We start from the raw sequence: 19,428 nt of genomic DNA, 5'->3' as shown, positions 1-19,428 counted from the left end.
ACATCATAGATGTGTTAATATTCTGTAGTTCAATCCTGTGGATAAAGCCATTTTTGCTAAATGAAAAATATTTACCACTTCATGACAGCATGATATTTTTACTATTGACTCCTAACTATTGATATTAGTTTTAACACATAATTCAAATATTTATTTCATTCATTTTGGAGTAGACTAGTTTCATGTTACCACTGTACTTAGGACTGGCTGCATAATTTGCAGAACCCAGGGAAAAATGAAAATGAGGGACCCCTTGTTATAAAAGCAGAAAATAGTGCCATTAAAGGTAATTTAAAAACAGCTTTAAAAAATATACATACAGTTTTCTTATTTCTTCAACTCTTCTCCCCTGCTCATGCATATACTCCATTTCCCCATTGGACTTCACTTACAAAACTTGAACATACAATTTTTGAATTTAAATTTAAACAAGTAAAAAATGTAATTATTATGAATTTCAAGACACTAACAGTGATCGAACATTAAACCAAGCATGGGTCCTTCTGAATGTGCTCAAATTTTCATGAAGCTGATCCTGACTATACCCTGTAGTAGCATTTTGTCTGTCTATTCATCTTCCTGGCAGAAGTATTCATTTCCAAAATAGTTATAAGTCTCCCTGCATCAAAACAGATTAACAGATAAAATATGTTGTTGCCATCTGGGAATCCGTCCATCCAAACACTAAAGGTAGCTCCATGAATGGCTTCCCTGTGCCAACAATATTTGGGAATCATTTCACTATATTCCTGCCATGATCTGGAAGGTTGTGTCCCCCCCAGAATGCACATGTTGGAATCCTAATGCCTAATATAATTGTATTAGAAAGAGGGGCCTTTGGAAGGTGAGTAGGTCAAGATGGTGGAGCCCTCAAGAATGCTCTTATAAAAGAGGTCCCACAGAGCCCCTGCCCCTTCCACCATATGAAGGAACAATGAGAAGTCTTTGATCCAGAAGGTGGCCCTCACCCAACCATACCAGCCTCCTAATCTTGAATATCCAGCCTTCAGAACCTCAAGAAATAAATGTTTATTGTTTACAAACCACGAAGTCTGTGGTACTTTGCTACAGCAGCCCAAACAGACTAAGACAATGCTACACACTCATATCTCAGGGGTGGTTCCGGGATCAAAGAACAAAGATGGCACCAGGTTCTCTCCAGCCAGAGCAGCAACCTGCTCTCCAGCATTCTATGGGCGGTATTCTCAACCACATATCTCCTCTATTTTGCTAAGTGTCTATCTACACAAGTGGCATAGAACTACAAGCAATAAATGCATTCTGCTATGTGCATGCGTGATTATATACAGAGAAATTGCCTTCGTTTACAGGTCTTTTTTCCCCACCCATGTATAGCCTGTCCAGGCAAAAACTGCAGTTCAATGTACCAGAAAGAACAACATCTTTAGAATCAAATAGCATATAGCCCTCTTGCAACATCCTCGTGCATAAGTAATTAAAACCTTCAGAGGCTGAGCACCTGGGTGGCTCAGATGGTTAAGCATCTGCCTTCAGCTCAGGTCATGGTCTTTGGGTCCTGGGATCAAGCCCCACATTGGGCTCCCCACTCAGCGAGGTCTGCTTCTCCTTCTCCCTCTCTTCTCCCCATGCTCATGCTCTCTCTCTCTCTTTGTATCTCTCTGACTCAAATGAATTAATATCAAATGAATAAATAAAATCTTTAAAAAAATAAAACCTTCAGAGGTTCAGTTTACCATTTGTGGTCTTGTACTGTTGTTGACTTTGTTAGACTGGAATTATATCTCCTAGAATTCTCTTACTTATAATTCCAGGTTAGTGTTGGCCACAAAAGATGTTTTGCAAGAAAGTAGAAGTGAAATAGCAGCCATATTGTTACACTTTGAACAGAATTACCAGTGTCGATATAGAAATCTTTAACACTCTACTCTCCATGGCACAGAAAAGTTGCTTAAGCAGTCTTCACTAAAGCTAGACATGCATGTACCTTAAGACCAAACCCTTACAAAACAACTACCTCCCAAAAATGTTACAGGTTTTTTTATAAGGGAATTCTATGTATCTTTGAAATCAATAATTGAGTGATACTTATATTAATTCAGAACTTAGAAAAAAATAGAGAAAACTTCCAAATTATTTTCATGAAGCAGATATAAAATAAATAGCATTAAAATGTATACACAATAACCAGTTAGGATATAGAAAATAAGAGAAAATTCCATATACAATCAAAAGAAAAGGAGATAGAAATATTTAGAAGTAAACTCAATATAAACCTTATATGAGTAAAATTGAAAACATTACTAAAATATGTATGTTGGTAATTCTGGTCAATTGCATTTTCCTAGAAAATTACCCATTTAATCTATATTTTAAAAAAGTATTTGCAAAGTTTTGTGCAAAGTAGTCTCATTTTCTAAACTCTTTTTTTACCTAGAAATCACTAACATTTTTACTTATTTTTATTTATTATTTTTAATTTTTATTTATTTTTTGTTATGTTCAGTTAGCCACTACATCATAAGTTTTTGACATAGTGTTCAATGATTCATTAGTTACATATAACACCCAGTGCTCATAAATTCCTCTCTTTCAGTGGCTATTTTCCTCTAGTTTTTCTTTCTTCTTTTCTTTCTTTCTTCTTTTCTTTCTTCCTTTCTTTCTTTCTTTCTTTCTTTCTTTCTTTCTTTCTTTCTTTCTTTCTTTCTTTCTTTCTTTTTTTAGTAGGCTCCACACTCAGCGTGGAGCCCAGTGCAGGGCTTGAACTCAAGACCCTGAGATCAAGACCTGAGCTGAGATCAAAACTCAGATGCTTAACCAACTGAACCACCCAGGCACTCCCTTCCTCTAGTTACTTTTATTCTATGCTCTTGGTATTTGTCTATTTTGCTGATTTTTTAAAAAAGCAATATTTTGATTTATTAGTTTCATTGTCTTTCCATTTTATTAATTCAACTTTAAGTTTATATGTTGATGAATTTTTACTTACTGTACCTCTTGTAACCACCACCCACATTAAGTTGTAGAATATATATGGTACCTCAAAAAGCTTCCTTATGACCTCTACCAATCAACAACTACCCATCTCCTCATCACATGGCAATTATTATTACGACCACTATCACCATAGTTTAACTTTGCCCACTTTTGGCCTTTATATATAAAGACCTGCATAGTATATATGGCCCATAACATATGAAAGATGCTTGAGCTCTTTAGTAATCAAGGAAACACAAATTAAACCAACAATTGAGAAACTATTTGCATCCACCCTCTGAGATAAAAAAAAAAATGTAAAGGCTGAAAATATGAAATGTTGGCAAGGATGTAAAGCAGTGACAACTATTCTAGAGGCATCTTGGACAATATGACCGTCTTGGGAAATAATATGACATTATTATGTAAAGATGAACATGCACATATCACACAACCAGAATTTAAATTTTAGATTTATCCCTGAGAGAAATCTTTGCCCATGTTCACCTGAAGACACATGTAGGAAGGTTTTAGCAGCAATTTTTCATGACAGCAAAAACTATGGAAACAACCCAAATGCTTCGCCCCTCACATAGATAAATCGTAGAGCACATATACAATGAAATTGTGATGAAAATAAGCTACTGTCACCCATCGCTTTGGAAAGATCTCAGAAATTAATGTTGAGTAAAAAAGCAAGTTACCAGAGATTACATACAATGTAACTTTATTACTGTAATATTTTTAAATGGGCAAAATTGTGCACTATATTGTTTAGGGATACAAATGTAGCACAGCTATCAAAAAAGCAAAGGCATCGTAAATATAAAATAGTGCTTTCCTCTGTTGCGGAAAGAGGAAAACGTGAGGGGTGGCGCACAGGAAACTTCCACAGATTTTTAAAGCTTTATTCCATGGGCTCAGTGATGTTTGGATGTTCATCTTACTATTATTTTTTAAAATATACTTAGAGGGGCACCTGGATGGCTCAGTGCATTACGCATCCGACTCTTGATTTTCGGTTGGGGTCATGATCTCAGGGTCGTGGGATCAAGCCCTGCATAGGGCTCTGTGCTCAGTGAGGAGTCTGCTTGTCCCTCTTCCTCTGCTCCTCCCCTTGCTCGCACTTTCTCTCTCTCTGTCATATAAATATTTTTTAAAATGTAAGTAGACATTACATACATTATATTTCGTATATACTTCATAATTATCAAATCGTTTTAAAAGAATACAAAATGCCTTTTGAAGCAATATAAACAACTATGTGAACACGTAAATAACATTATCAGTTATGTTAGAGAAGAGAAGGGTCAAATATCACATAAATGTGATTAAAATGTTAGAAGATCTTGGTAAGTAAGTTCACTTACTTCACTTAAAACTGCGTCCTCCCAGTCTGGGTAGTCTACTTTCTTCATCTTTCCTTGCCCTCTGGGTACAGGACCGGTTTCAGATTTCACCCGGGAAGCTCCCGAGTTTTAAACCGACAGGTATGCAGTGTATGTTCCGTTTCACAGTTTTCACTGTGCTCGGCGTCGGCCCCATGTCTGAGCCACTCGGATTAGTCTGGAAGGTGAATGGTGGTTTATCTCGTAATCTCGTTCTCCAAGCCTTCGCTAGTCTCTGCTTGTGTTCTGCGCATGCTCGGTTTGGGAGTGAGCCTGCCAAGTGTATCAGTGTAGCTCTGTACTCTCTAGACTTTGTCCCATATTCTGTAGCTCTCAGACCCCTGGTTCCTCAGGCCAAAAATTTTGGATTCTAACAGTTTTAGTCCCCCGTGCTGTTGTGTAGTTCTGTGTGACTGGGGTACTCTCAATGTGAAGTTCCAAGAGAATAGAGATAGAAAAAGCACCTGGGATTTCCACCCTCTGTTCTTCGCGCGACAGATGACTCTTTTGCTTTTCTTCTAGTTCCTCTACCCAAATTCTCAGGGTTTTAGGTGCCTACCATCATGACAGATATATCACTGCATAGATATATATATATAGAGAGAGAGAGAGAGAGCGATGTTTTCTTCATTATCATAGATTCCATAGTGATGGCAATTCAGTACTGTAATGAGTGCTGGTCTCAGGAGGGCTGGAGGAAAACAAGAAAAAAAATTAAGGACCTCCCCCCTACTCTTTGGCTCACAGGTTTTCTGGCTCTCTGAGCAGAAAGACGGTTTCTTTTGGAGTTTTTGTTTGTTTGTTTGTTTGTTTCTACTTGACTTTGCCCACCCTGGATCAAAACCAGCAAATAAAAGAGTTTAAAGAAAGAAAAGAAAAGAAAACAAAACAAAACAGGAAACTTCACTCCACTCTACCAGCTATTCTTCAATTTTGACTTTTTTCCTCCAATCTGCTGGCTATTCAAGTAGTTTCGTTTTATATTCCGTCCCAAGTTTCCGGTTAGTCAGTGAGAGAGGTAAGTGTAGCAGGCTGCCCCATCTGAGTTGGCACTAGAAACCTGGATTAGGATCTGAAATGATAGCTTCCTCCCAGAAGATGCTACAGAACGCCATACTCCCAAGGACACTGGTCAACACTGCAACCTGGAGCCATTGGAGCTGATGGAGATAGGGAGATTGGATGAACCCCCAAAAACCAGGGCACTGACTCACCAGAGACAAACTGAATGGTTCCAGGGTGTATTTCTTCCCACTTGAGTGGCCTACCAGACAGCAAGCTCTGCAGGCCAGAGTCAGTGTGACTGAAGGACAAGCTGATACTTGTCAGAGGTTACTTCCAGAGGTTACCCACTCGAACAAGACCCCTTGCTGAAACAGAAGTTTCTACTGTTCCATGACTGTACGTACCTCTACCCTACAAAGGTGTAGAACATTGAGGAGGACAGTCTCATCTGCACTGGTAGGCATCGTTCACGCAACTAAGCCTAGCCTAAGCCATGGGATAATGAAAGCTCGGTGGTTTATGTGCTCTCTATTACTTCTTATTTGTACGTTTTTATATATAAGCCCTATTTTATATCCGTACAAATGGCATAGGTGGTATGTTTGTGACCCCTTTGCATAAGCCAGACCGAAAAGATAGCAATCTTTTAATCTTTTATGAAGATACTTCCTTTTTCTAATATTGTTTCTAAGACTGTGTAAATTAGATTTCAGAGTGCTATCAAGTTCCTCCTAATATCTAACCATCATTCTTTCTGTTTCAGCTTCATTAATTATTTCTTGAGTTACTCTGGTGGAAATATTTACTCATTATCAGAGAATATGTCTGCATATATCTGCATGTATCCAAAAGTAATCAAATCCCTTGACAGCCTCGTAATCTGCCGACTAAATGTCAGACACATTTCTTAAAATACTTCTATATAACATAATTTCTTTTGACAGTTTTGAATTTCAGAACTCAATGTACTTAATTTGTATGTGTTGATTTTTTTCAAATAAAGCTTTTTCTTTGATAACATTGTAGTTGATCTATTATGCATATTCCATAACCCCTAGTATCATAAGTACACTGAACTATCAAAACGCTCCTGAAGGGAACTTAAACATGTCACTTCTCCTGATACAATATTGATTTCCATGTCTCACTCTTCACTTTCTTCTATGTTAATACAACAGTAAATGCCATTAACACTGTAGTATTTAATTAATATGAAATAATTTAATTTTTTAGAAGGAATTCAGATTCATTCTTAATATAAACCAAGTGTATATACCTAAATTATTATAGTCAAGGCAGGAAAACCTAATATACAAAAGCAAAGCAGAGTTTAAATATCTATTTACCTCCTTTAAATCAATTCAGTGAAATCGTTTATTTATTAAATACCACCTATGTAGCAAGCATGTTGCAAAACAGCGTAGAGCGTAGACAGGAAAAGACGTAGTTTGTATTCTTATAGTATAAGGGTGAAAGACAAGTATACAAATAATAGCATTAGGCAGATTGTGATAAGCACCAAAAGACGCATAAAAATAAGAATCACAATTTAGAAGACTAACTCATTCTTTAGGGATCATTTAGTTCCAAAATAATCCTTTTGAGGTTGAAGAAATTGTGACTTAGAGAAGTTGAAGAACTTGCCAAGAGAAAAAGTCATGTATTTCTTGACCTACAATAACTGTATTTATTGAACTACTCATGCACACTGAGCCCGGCATGTGGAATATATGTTTCTCAAAGAATGGGTAGGATTTAAATAGGTACAGATTGGAAGGAGGGCATTCAGAAAGAGAGAGGACCATGAACAAAGGGCCACAGGCAAGAACGCATGAGACATATTTGACAATCAACTAATAATTCGTCTGAATTTTGGACAACAGTTCTAACACTTTAGAGTACATAACAAGATTTTTACACCTGGGAATTTCAAGCCTCTATTCCTACAGATTTTTCTTCCGAGAGTAGACTGGGCCCCTGAAATACAAATTTTAAAACAAGCACCCAGGGATTCAAACGCAAGTGATACAGACCCCCCTCACTCATTTCTGGTATGAATGGGGGGATATGAAATCAAAAGGTAGGGTGAAGGACCGTGTCAAGATGTCAGGCAAGATTTTATACTGAATTTGGTAAACTATGGGCAGAATTTGGGGTTGTAAGTAGGAAATTCACATGATTATCCCTTTTAGAATCAATGTTGCAGCAGTATATAGCATGTCGAAAAGGTGGCAAATCCAGTTGAAAACTATTGTAAAAATCTCAGCAAAATGGGTCCGAACTAGAAAGTAGCTTTAGAATGGACAAGAGGGGGCAGATATATATATCATTTTAAAAGCAAAATAGGTTATAGTAGGCAACATAGTCTATGACAAGAGAGTTAAGGAAAAAAAAAAAAGACCTGAGCTTTCATGTTTAATGAAGTGACGTCACTTAACAATATATATATTTTTTTAATGGAGAAGCAAGATTTCTTTCTTTTTTTATTTCTGGGAATTGAGAGTATGGGAATAAAGAATAATTTTTGGAAATATTAAGTTTGATGCTCTGTCAAACTACCCAGGCAACTCAAACTGTAAATCTGGAGATTAGGAAAGAGGTCAGGGCTAGAAATGGGAGCTGAGGTTCACCCTCAGAGTGGAGACGGTGGGCAACATGGGATGAAACAAGGTCGTCCACAAAAAGGCTCGCTCAGGAGAAAAAAGGAGACCAAAAGACAGTTCCTTGGGACAGGTCTACCTTTCACGATATTGGAAAACAAGAATAACAAACAAATAAATAGAAAAACAGTCAGATGGCGCAAATTAAAAAATGGAAACCCAAGAGGAGAGCTGCACATTGAAAGTTCTGTCCATCCTGGGAGCCCAGGGTTGCAGAAACCACAGATCAGTGTGTCTCACAGAGACTTGTGAAACTTAATGGCTTCATAATGTCCTCCCCACCCTCACCCCAGCAGGCACAAGCCCAGGACCCAAACCTAAAATTATCTAAATTCCTGATTGTCATGCAATATCTTCTCTAGCTCTATTCCGATTTGAACTTCCACTCCACATTCCCAGATAAACAGGTGGGCTCTTACCAGAAAGACAAGTGAGGAACTTTTGGAGTTCCATTCAGTATTTGTGACTTTTCCTTGTCTGCATGAACTCTCATTAGCTTAGGAAAAGTTTCAGAATGCCCCATGCACCAAAGTTTCTGTATTCCAAGTGTACTGCTCAAGATGAATGTCCACATATCAAAGCAAGAGGAGCAACCGGGTCACAAAAACCATCTACAGAAATAAAGAAAATGCCATCAAAGTTCATTCTTATCAGAACCTGTAAAAAGAGAAAGCAGGTATGCTCCAGGTGGTCCTATTTTCAGAGGAGAAATTTCAGGATGTTAAAAAAAAGTGTTAACCATTATAATACATCTAACAAAAAGAACACAAGGGTGCCATGAAGTGCAGGCCAAGGCAAGGTAAAAATTTCAAATTCTATCTGATTCTTCCCCATCAAAGCCTACTTAACAGAAGTAACTATGATGAAGATGGGAAAACTATGAAGAAATGGGAAAATATGAAGTTACCTGATAATTACATATACATTTATATAGAAAGATATATAAAAAAAGAAAAAAAAGAAAGATATATAAATTTTAAATTCATAAATTTCCGAACAATTTACATTGTTAATATCTACACTATTACTCACTGAACACATTTGTCATCTTTTCCATGAGATAATCAAAAAAGGTTTGATTCAAATTATTTGGCTCAATTTAAGGTACACTACACATTTGGTTTTTACTTTATCTAGCATGAGTCCAGAAACCCAAATTTTAAAAAATACATATTATTTTAGCCAAATTATTTAGTATAGTTTATTTGACTGATTGTTTCATTTAGTATTTACTACACTATCTTCCCAAAGTTTACGATTCCTCTAATGATCCAAATGAACTTTTCTTTTTTTCCAGGAAGCAAGGTCTGTTTTTTTCCAAGATTTACTTAAAAAAAATTTTTAAGACTTTTTTGGGGGGAGGGTGCCTGGATGGCTCAGTTGGTTACATGCTTGACTCTTTATTTCAGCTCAGGTCATGATCTCAGGGTTATGAGATTGAGCCCCACATCGGGCTCCATGCTGGGCATGGAACCTGCTTGAGATTCTCTCTTAAGAGGGTAACGTACAGAGATTTCTTGTATATTCTCTGTTCTCACGTGTGCAAAGTCTTCCCCGTTATCATCATCCCCCACCAGAGTGGTACATTTGTTATAACCAATGAATCTACATTAACACCTTAGTATCACCCTAAGTCCATAGCTTACATTAGAGCTCACTCTTGGTGTGTTGTATACTCTTTGGGTGGACAAGTGTATAATAACATGTCCCCATCACTATGTTATCATGCAGAGTATTTCCACTGCCCTAAACACCATATGTGCTCTGACTATTCATCTATTCCTCCCTACCGGCCACCAACTCCCGATCTTTTTACTGTCTCCATAGTTTGCCTTTCCCAGAATGTCATATAGTTGGAATCACACAGTATGTAGCCATTTAAAATTGGCTTCTTTCAGTCAGTAAGAGTATTTGACGTTCTTCCCTATATTTTCATGGCTTGGTAGCTCGTTTCTTTTTAGCGTTGGATAATGCTCCACCGTCTGGATGTACCACAGTCTGTCCATTTACCTTCTGAAAGACATCTCGGTTGCTTCCTAGTTTTGACAAGTTTTGAGTAAAGCAAGTTTTTGTGCGGACAAGAGTTTTCAACTCCTTTGGGTAAATTCTGAGGATCACAATTGCTGAATTGTATGGTAAGAGTATATTTAATTTTGTAAAGAATTGCCAAATTATCTTCCAAAGAGGCTGTACTATTTTTGCATTCCCATCAGCAATCGATGAGAGTTTCTGTTGCCCCACATCCTTGCCAGCATTCATGTGGTCAGCGCTCTGAATTTTAGCCATTCTAGTAGATGAATAGTGGTATCTCATGTTTGTTTTAATGTGCATTTCCCTGGTGACATAGGATGTGAAGCATATTTTCATATGCTTATTTGCCATCTGTTTATCTTCCTTGGTGAGGTATCTGCTAAGGGCTTTGATTCATTCGTTAATCAGGTTGTTTGTTTTCTTATTGTTGATCTTTAAGGTTCTTTATGTGTTTTGAATGACAGTCCTTTATCAGATGTGTCTTTTACAAATATTTTCTCTCGTTCTGCGGTTTATCTTTTCATTCTCTTGATGTCTGTATTTTTCAATCTACTTTTTAAATTTTTAAATGAATTATCTATTCTTCTTTTTCGAGAATCAAGGCTATATTTACTCACCTCTGTTCCTCTGCAGCACTCACGTTTCCTGTGATCCCTAAAATATGATGACAAAACTTCTAAGATTTATTTCTGAGGTCATTTTTCAATTCTTGTTTTGTTTTCTTCACTTGTCTTGATGCCACACAATTTTAAAATCGGTATCAATCTATGTCCTGAGACGTCAGTTTTTATAGCTAAGGCAGGAAATTTTGTCTGGACTTTGGAAATAGCCTTGTTTCTGACGCGGAGAATCCAATCGCAGAGCCGTAATTTCTGTGCTGCTCCGAGACTGCTGTGCTCTCAGGCACCTGTGGTAATATGAAATCCTTGTATGCCGGGCTCCGCTTCTGTGTAGGTCTGGGTTATCAGGCTGGGCTTCCACCTTCGTATCTGTGCATTCATCCTTAGTAACTTTAGTTGTCTTCTTATCTTAACTAATACAGCCTCTGAAGACATCAGCTTGATCCCCAGCCAGAGGTTGTGGTCTCACTGACTCTGCTGGTTACTGGTAAGTCCTCACTCGCCAGGAAATGTCAAAGGGATAGGGATGCTGCTAACTTCGGACCTGGACCACTAACTAGATTCCCTTGCCGCTTAGCCCTGCATTTGAAATTATATTGTCTGGTGTCGATGCTTGCTTGAGTCTTGCTTAAGCCTCCTTTGAACACTTAGCTCCTCTTACTGGGGCTAATCTTTGCTGTTAGGTTGGCTTCCACTGGTCTCCAAATCATGTACAGGTGTATTCAGCTTTCTACTCACTCCTCGTTCTTAACTTCTTTACCCCACCCTGCATGTTTAAGGACTGAAACCTGTTTTGTACTTTAACCTGCCTTACTAATGACACAATTCACTTATCTGGACCTGGATATTTGACACACTAAAGGGTTACATATTTTCTTACTTCCTTACCTAGGCTCGATTAAATTGTCATTTAAATGATCTGATTCTTTCAAAGGGGAAAATAATGCAATGTTCACATTGAACATTTTGTGAAAGGAGTTGACTTTAGTCAGATTTAGTGTTCTAGCAGGCACCCATCCCAAGGTGAATTTCTTTGAGGGAAATATATGTCCAGGGAGCAAAGTCACGAAAATGCATAAATTCGCTCCATAAGTGCGGAGCAAAGCCATCCTTGGCCATCTACTTTGACCTTGTCATTCTCTTTATGTATAAACTTTATTGTGCTATTAGAAATAGTCATCCCTCCCCATAGTCTTTTAATTCCTCAAGCCCTTTATATTACTCCAAGGGATTGGCCACTAATTCCCCAAAGCCTTTTTCTCCAATGGGTATTTCATCTCAAGTAACCTAGTAAATAATTTGATGCTTTGAGTTTCTGCTGTTCCATCAATTAAAATAAGCTGGATTTTTATTGCTCTCAATTCCAACCAGGCCCTCCTTTCTCATGACATGTGGCGGTCCGCAACCAAGCTTCTTCACTTGTGCTGTCATTCGTCAAGTGAAAATAATTCTGCTTGATGTAGGCAGAAAGTGGTTTTGTAAAACAGTTACTGGGTAACTCACCCAGCTTCTTCAAGCTATACAAGGAATAGTGACACACCACAGAAATAGTCTGCTGAAACACTATTGTGTACTTAGCTGGGAAACAAGAATATCTCATATTTTCAGCTTTTACAGTGGAAGAAGGATTCGGTCTCACATGGTGGGAATTTCTCAAACATGGAAAAGGAATTCATATGTTGGACAGCCAAAAAGAATAAAAATGTCCACTACGCTATCTTCAGCTTACACTGTAATGAACAACAACAACAAAAAAAGTGTAATTAGACTACATTCTTTAATAGTGTATATTAGTACATATACTAATTTTGAATGATTCTTATCTAATAATTAACAGAAAACTCCATCTGATGTATAAATTTATAACAGAACAAAATGAGAAAAAGTGAACTCTAACATAGTTTTAAAAGGAAAGAGGAATAGATAAAAAAATATCATAAAGATAATATGGGAATTTAATCAATCTTTTCGTCACTATTCTGTCGGCCTAAATTCTGGGACCACATCACATTCCAACAGATACAAGGGGACCATAAATGAAAGGAGAATTAAATTTCACTTCATAGATTTGACTTTTTCCATGAACCTCAGTGTTTGGGTTTACTTTTCATGGTCCATTAAATTTATTTTCACGGGAAATATAAATATAATAGGGAAATGTTCGATCAAATACTATAGCTCTGTGCTGTGCTACGTATGCTAGGAGATGGGAGTAAATAGAAACCAACCAGAAGCTGATAGTACAACTATGGGCTGTTGGATTTCTCAAGAGAGGTGAAATGACAGAGTTCACCCTGCTATGCCAGCGTTCCACCCATTCTCTCAGCAATGACTTGCTGGTCTGGCTAGCTGGCACACCTCATAGGGCTCTGTGCTCTAGTTAGTTATTCTTTCCTGTTTTTATCTCATCCGCTTCCCACTGTCTGGTCACGTTCTGATAGCAAATCAACCCTAAATGACAAGACTCCATATAATTCAAGACTTAAATGGTTATATTATTGTAAAATTCACACATTTATCATGGAACATCTTCAGTTTCAAGATACCATTGACAATTAATTGGCATCTTTACTAATAGAAAGTTGCTGCCCTAGCAGGAATTTAGAATCAGATCAAAACTCCTTCCAGCAATAACCATGAACATGATCCAGCTTATAAAATACAAGACAAAAGGAAGAAGTTCCATAACATAATGCTAGTTTTAGGATTCTATCTAGTCGGGAGTTATAGGCTTATTCATCATGATCTTAATAATTTCAGATACTTTTTTAAAAAAAGATTTTATTTGTTTATTTATTTATTTATTTGACGGAGAGTAAGAGAGCACGCACACAAGCAGGGGGAACAGGGGAACGGTAGGGGAAGAGGGAGAAGCAGGCTTCTGCTGCACGGGGAGCCAGACGTGAAGCAAGATCCCAGGACTCTGGGATCATGACCTTAGTGGAAGGCAGACAGTCAGCTGAGCCGAAGGCAGACAATCAACTGATTGAACCACCCAGGTGCCCCAACAATTTTAGATACTTGATCAAAATTCCCTGTTAGTGAATTTTTTCCTTAAGATTTTATTTATTCATTTGTCAGAGAGAGCACGGCCAGGGGGAGCAGCAGACAGAGGGAGAAGTGGGATCCCCACTGAGCAAGGAGCCTGATTTGGGACTCGATTCCAGGACTCTGGGATCGTGACCTGAACCGAGGGCAGACACTTAACTGCTTAACTGACTGAGCCACCCAGGCGTCCCTCTGCATTTGGTTCTCTAATGATGCAGCCTTGTTATCTAATGCCAACTGCTACAGTCATTTCAGAAAGATCAGAGTTCTTTCCCAAATCTCTTATAGAAGATTTTTTTCTTTAACTTTTAAATATTTCTACTGAGGCTGAGAAATACACTCTTTCGGATCACTCATTACATAGGTGAACTATTGTATAGTTCACGTATTATTTTTGAATTTTCTATCTATATGAATAAAAATTTAAAATAATAATTTTTTGGCAGTTACATATTCAAAAACAGTTCCTGAATTATAGTAAAACATAAGATGAGAGCAATTCTGTTTTGGAGAAAGGAATATTTATAAATTAAATTATATTTTCAAAAATAATGGATAATTCTTTGCAAAGTAAGATATATGTTCATATTTACAAATTGGTCAGCAAATGGGTTTAGTTCTTGACATTTCAAATATTTGCTCTAAGTACCAAAAATCAATTTGAAAATAAAAATATAACTATATCTGCCAATTTCATTCAAATATCCCAAACATTCTAACTTAATTTTGACACATACGGTCATTCCACATTTGTCTCTTACTAAAACTGACAGAGTTTTGTCTTATCCAGGAAGGCAGTGATCTGACCATTTTCCTCTTACTTGCCCCCCTGAATTTGCTTCCCTATTGTCTGATATGTATATTTTATTTTACTCAGAACTGACTCAATGGTACTTCCCTTGCATTAGAATCCTAAGCAACATTCGATAGAAAATTGGAAATATGGTTTCTATGGAAACTAACAATGTGATATGAGCTTGAAGGGTTAGCACCTGAATAAAGCTGATTTTCTTGAAGAGTAACTGCCCAGCATGTTGAATCCTCTTCCGAGCTGTGCATGGTCGGGTCAGGAGGCTTGGAACCAATGCATCAGAATGTTGTAGAAGTGACTACCCAGAAGAATGGTCTATTTTGCTTCTGATCAGGTTCAGTTTTACCTGTTTTCCTCTGCAAAGCTGCATAGCTCGAATACTAGTACTTCACTTCTCCCAGTAGTCACCCCAGAATCAGACGGTTAAATATTTTCCTAGAGTAACAAACATATTTTTAAGTACAATAACAAAAAACGATGTTTCAGAAGTTTAATTAATCATAGCGAGCACAACTGAAGAATAGAAAAGATAAAGGCTAAACTGGTCTCTCATATAAAGCATATCGTTCTGCCAGAGAAATTATCCTCCTTTGCAAATGAGGGATTTATCAAATGGTGTTTTGAGATACCACAATGCTATATAAATTCAAAGTGTCATGATTTTAAAGCACTGATGATTTGTCACAATTTTTTTTCTATGTGAACCTTTGGAAAAAAAATTTTTTTTTGTCAGACTATAGATGATTATCCTCATTGTAGCTAATGGATATTTTAAAACCTTATGTAGAAATATAACATGAGTATCATGGTGAGTTGCCAAGCACAAAGGATATCTTTTATAAATGAAATTCATATTAACTAAATCAATCTGTATTCTCATCCTTTAAAAAATCCTTCTTGTAAAAATTTTATTCTATTTCTTTCAGTTATTTCTAACTAGTTACATATGCACAAAAGCCCAACTGGTAGAGTATTTTAGTTGTGCTAAAGGGGTAGTCTATATTATTAGCTGAAATGTATAATGCAATCTCTAAGCCAAGGAAAAATGAAGACAAGAGCATTCTCTGTTTTAAAATATTTTCAGAGAACCAAATTTAATTTTTATTTTTTTAAAAAAGATTTTGTTTATTTATTTGACAGAGAGAGCACAAGCAAGAGGAGTGGCAGGCAGAGGGAGAAGTATGCTCCCTACTGAGCAAGGAGCCTGATGTGGGACTCAATCCCAGGGTCCTGGGATCATGACCTGAGCTGAAGGCAGGCATTCAACCAACTGAGCCACCCAGGAGTCCCCAAAACATAATTTTTCATTGAAGATTAAAACACACTTTTGAAATCAAAACTGTTGGATTAAGTGAAATCTTGTTCTTTTTATAAAATACTGATTTTGTGAAAGATTTGATTATTCCTAAAATACATTCGAGCTCATTATACACCAAGATTACACTTACTGTAAATTTATGCAGCTGATCCATGAACTCTCGGAAAAAAGTTCATAATGGAAGCGCTGACATTGTCTTAAATATACATTAGTCTTTGATATTATGATCTGTTTTATATCTCATATTTACCTATGGATCATTTATTTTTCATAAGAAACTAATGTATCAAGTGAACAGCAGCTGTTGAAAAAAAAGCATGATTAACCTTTCTGAGGGAAGAAAGAATCAATGGCTGCAATTTAGAATTTTAATAATTTAAAAATTCAAACTACTAAAGAGTAAGTGTCTGTTTCCAGCCCCCGGAGAATTTACATCACACGCCTTAGGGAACCGGAAGACTCAGTTGCAGTTCTAGTGGCCAAAGCTAGATGGTGCTCTACAGTCGCCAGTTCTTCAAGGCTCTTTCCAGCGTTTTGGTGTAGTTGGGATTAAGGGCTTAATTAAGGATGTATTTAATGATTTAATTAAGGATCCGTTTCAGATTTGACCTCCCTCCTTTTCTTCTTCCTTAGACCTTTTTAGGGAGTAGGAGGCATGCTTTCCCCTGTTTACTGCCTTAGTTATTCCTCTTATTCAGCACCTGTAAAATTATTGGAAATATTCAAGTTAGATAAAGAAGTGAAGTCCCGGAGTAATATTTAAGGGAAATATGCAGTGTTTTACAGCTAGACAAACCCTGGGCTGGAATTCACACTCTGGTCTTTGCCCTATCAAGATGAGTCACCTGACTCAACAAGATGAGAAAGGCCAGGCAGGAAGACTAAATTCACTTACGGGAAGGAGTTGGAAGAGCAGGGGATTGTTGCTGTTCCTTCCATCACAGTCATTTTGGCTCCCTTTCCAAATAACCTCATTGTCCCATCCTCCACTCTGGAGATCTGCTGATAAAAGAGTAGAAGGAAGAATAGGAAGAGGACTAGAAAAAGCTCACAGAAAAGCATATTCTATGTGCCAGGCACTGCGTTACACACTTGACATGTGTTTCCTTGTTTATTTTTTGAAGCAATCAAAGGAGGTTGTGAATGAATGATCTCTCTTTTACACACGAGGAATCTGGCTATCAAGTGACTAACTCCCCAATGTCAGTAAGGGGAAGATTAAGGATTTGACCTGAACTCTGTCTAATTTCATTACCAATGGATTTTGCTACAACTGTGATTAAGGCATCCAAGAAAACTAGTCATTTTCTCTTTCCTAGTGTCTGTCTACAGTGAGCAACTTATAATTCCAAATTAATATTGTACAACATGCAAGTCTATTATCCCATTTAATATAACAGCCAACTTTACTGTACTATGAATGGAAAATGAAATTTCCATTCTCGAATAGTCAGTCAGCAGCAATAACAGATTAGAATATAAGTCTCTTGATAATAAATTTGTTTTACTGAATCACTTAAAATTATAAAGAAATGGCATTGGCCTTGGGATAAGAATTTCATTTCCCACCTTGTTTATAAGGGTTTATAAGAAACTCTTAAAATGGCCCACTCAGCAGATGCTCCTGCCCTCTTCAACCTTTGACCTGCTCCTGTCTGGGTTGTCACAATTGTCATGTATTTAGAGACATGAAGAAAGTGTTTTTCAACAAAGTGTAATCCATTGTTGATCATGCTGCATAGTTGAATGTCTTTAATTTCTCCACTGATTTCTGAATACTATTCACTCCTTCTTTTTAGAGAGAATGAGAGGGGCAGAGGGAGAGAGAGAATCTCACGACCCTGAGATCATGATCTGAGACGAAATCAAGAGTCTGGTGCTTAACTGACTGAGCCACCCAGGCCCCCCTGAATACTACTCACTTTCTGATTTATGATAATTTAGGGCCTTACTGGGACCTCTATGTGACTTTGGTTACGCTCAGTGAGACCTTTTCAGATGGCTAATTATTAGGATGGTCTTACTCCTAACTGAACTCTCTCTTTTTACTTCTCGAATTTGTCTCACTAAAATTAATTTTACAGTTGACATTTTGTAGTATTTCATTAGCTTTCCCAGCATTTAATTACAGTATTATCACGTAAGTGGGAATGATGCTCATACCGAAATGAAAGGTTATTGTAAATGGGCAACTTTTGTCAGAGACGTAATTATTGGTATTTTCATTCTCCACGGTGGGGGCAGCTTTGTTACCCTGATGGGTTAGGATCAATTTTACATTCATGTAGTACCAGACCAATCTGGAATGTACTCCCAGAGTCGGAGTCAGCAAGCATGGCGTCTAGGTAGGTTAGCGTCTCATACGCGCATTTGATTTCTGATCCCAAAACTTCTCAACCATCCTGACCAATTTTTAGCCCTTTTGGATTACCAAGACCCACGACATATTTTATCCCATTAAGTCTTCACAACACTGCTGTGAGATTTGTTTTTGTTTTTGTTTTTAATCTTGAAATTATTCCTGAGGAAATCAAGAATCATTAAGTAAAGATTTTTCCAGAGCACACAGCAAGTAAGTCCCCATGGAACGAGGATGCAAAATTAGGTCCAACTGTAAAATGAGTACAAATAACTTATATTTAATTAGCACTTCGTATGATCCAGACACGGCTCTAAGCGCATTCCATATATTAATAACGTAAATCTCACAACAACCCTTTGAGGCAGGTTCTGTTTTTGTCCTCATTTTATAGATGTGTAAACTGAGGCACACAGAGGGTAAGTGAATACTCAGACTCCCACAGCTGCTAAATGGCAGAACCTGGCTACCAACTTGGGCTGTCACTCTGATCTGCTGACTCTCTGTAAGACATGACGGATGTGATAACCACTTTGTATCTCACAGAGGTATAGTTAGGATGTAATAGGATAATATGTACATGGCTCTTTGGAATCTGTAAGGAATCGAGTCCATCGGGATAGCTGAGGAGAAGTTTGAGGTCAGGAATAAAGTTCACGTATGTTTTACGGGTGAGGCACACTCCAGCAGGTAAAGACGTGCATATGGGACTGTGTAATCAGCAGACAGAATCAGAGTATGGGCTGACAGCAGCTTTGCCTTCACTTATCTTCTTCCTCTTCGGAATTTCCTTGAGATGGTTAAGGAATCAAGATCAGAAAAATAAGGGCAGGAAATGCAAATAATTGTAGGTCATGGGGCTGTTCCATGTTAGTATTAATCTACTGTAATTCTGTAATTCTGCTTCTGTCTTTGTTTTTAAATTACCGCTTTCTCATCAAGACTGCCTTTACAAGTTTCCTACATGGAAATTCAAGAAGCTTATAGTGACATTTTTCAAAAACATTTTTTTCCAGAGTCCACAAATCCTAACATTTCACCAAGAGATTCAATTTTCTCTTTATGTTGGATGTTTTTGGCATCACCTCCACTCATGCATCCCCGCATCCCTAACAATACTTTTACATCAACTTTTTTTGATACTTAGTTCTGGTCAACTCCCATTCTGAATTCCTAGGTTTCAGTCCCTCAGTGGAAAACATTTGTTTTTGTAAATAGCTTATGTCCGTTTGT

This window comes from Ursus americanus, chromosome 29 (genome assembly GCF_024610735.1).
Source record: "Ursus americanus isolate L20-20 chromosome 29, mUrsAme1.1.p, whole genome shotgun sequence".
Classification (NCBI taxonomy): Eukaryota; Metazoa; Chordata; class Mammalia; order Carnivora; family Ursidae; genus Ursus; species Ursus americanus.
Note: the sequence above shows the minus strand (reverse complement) of the source record.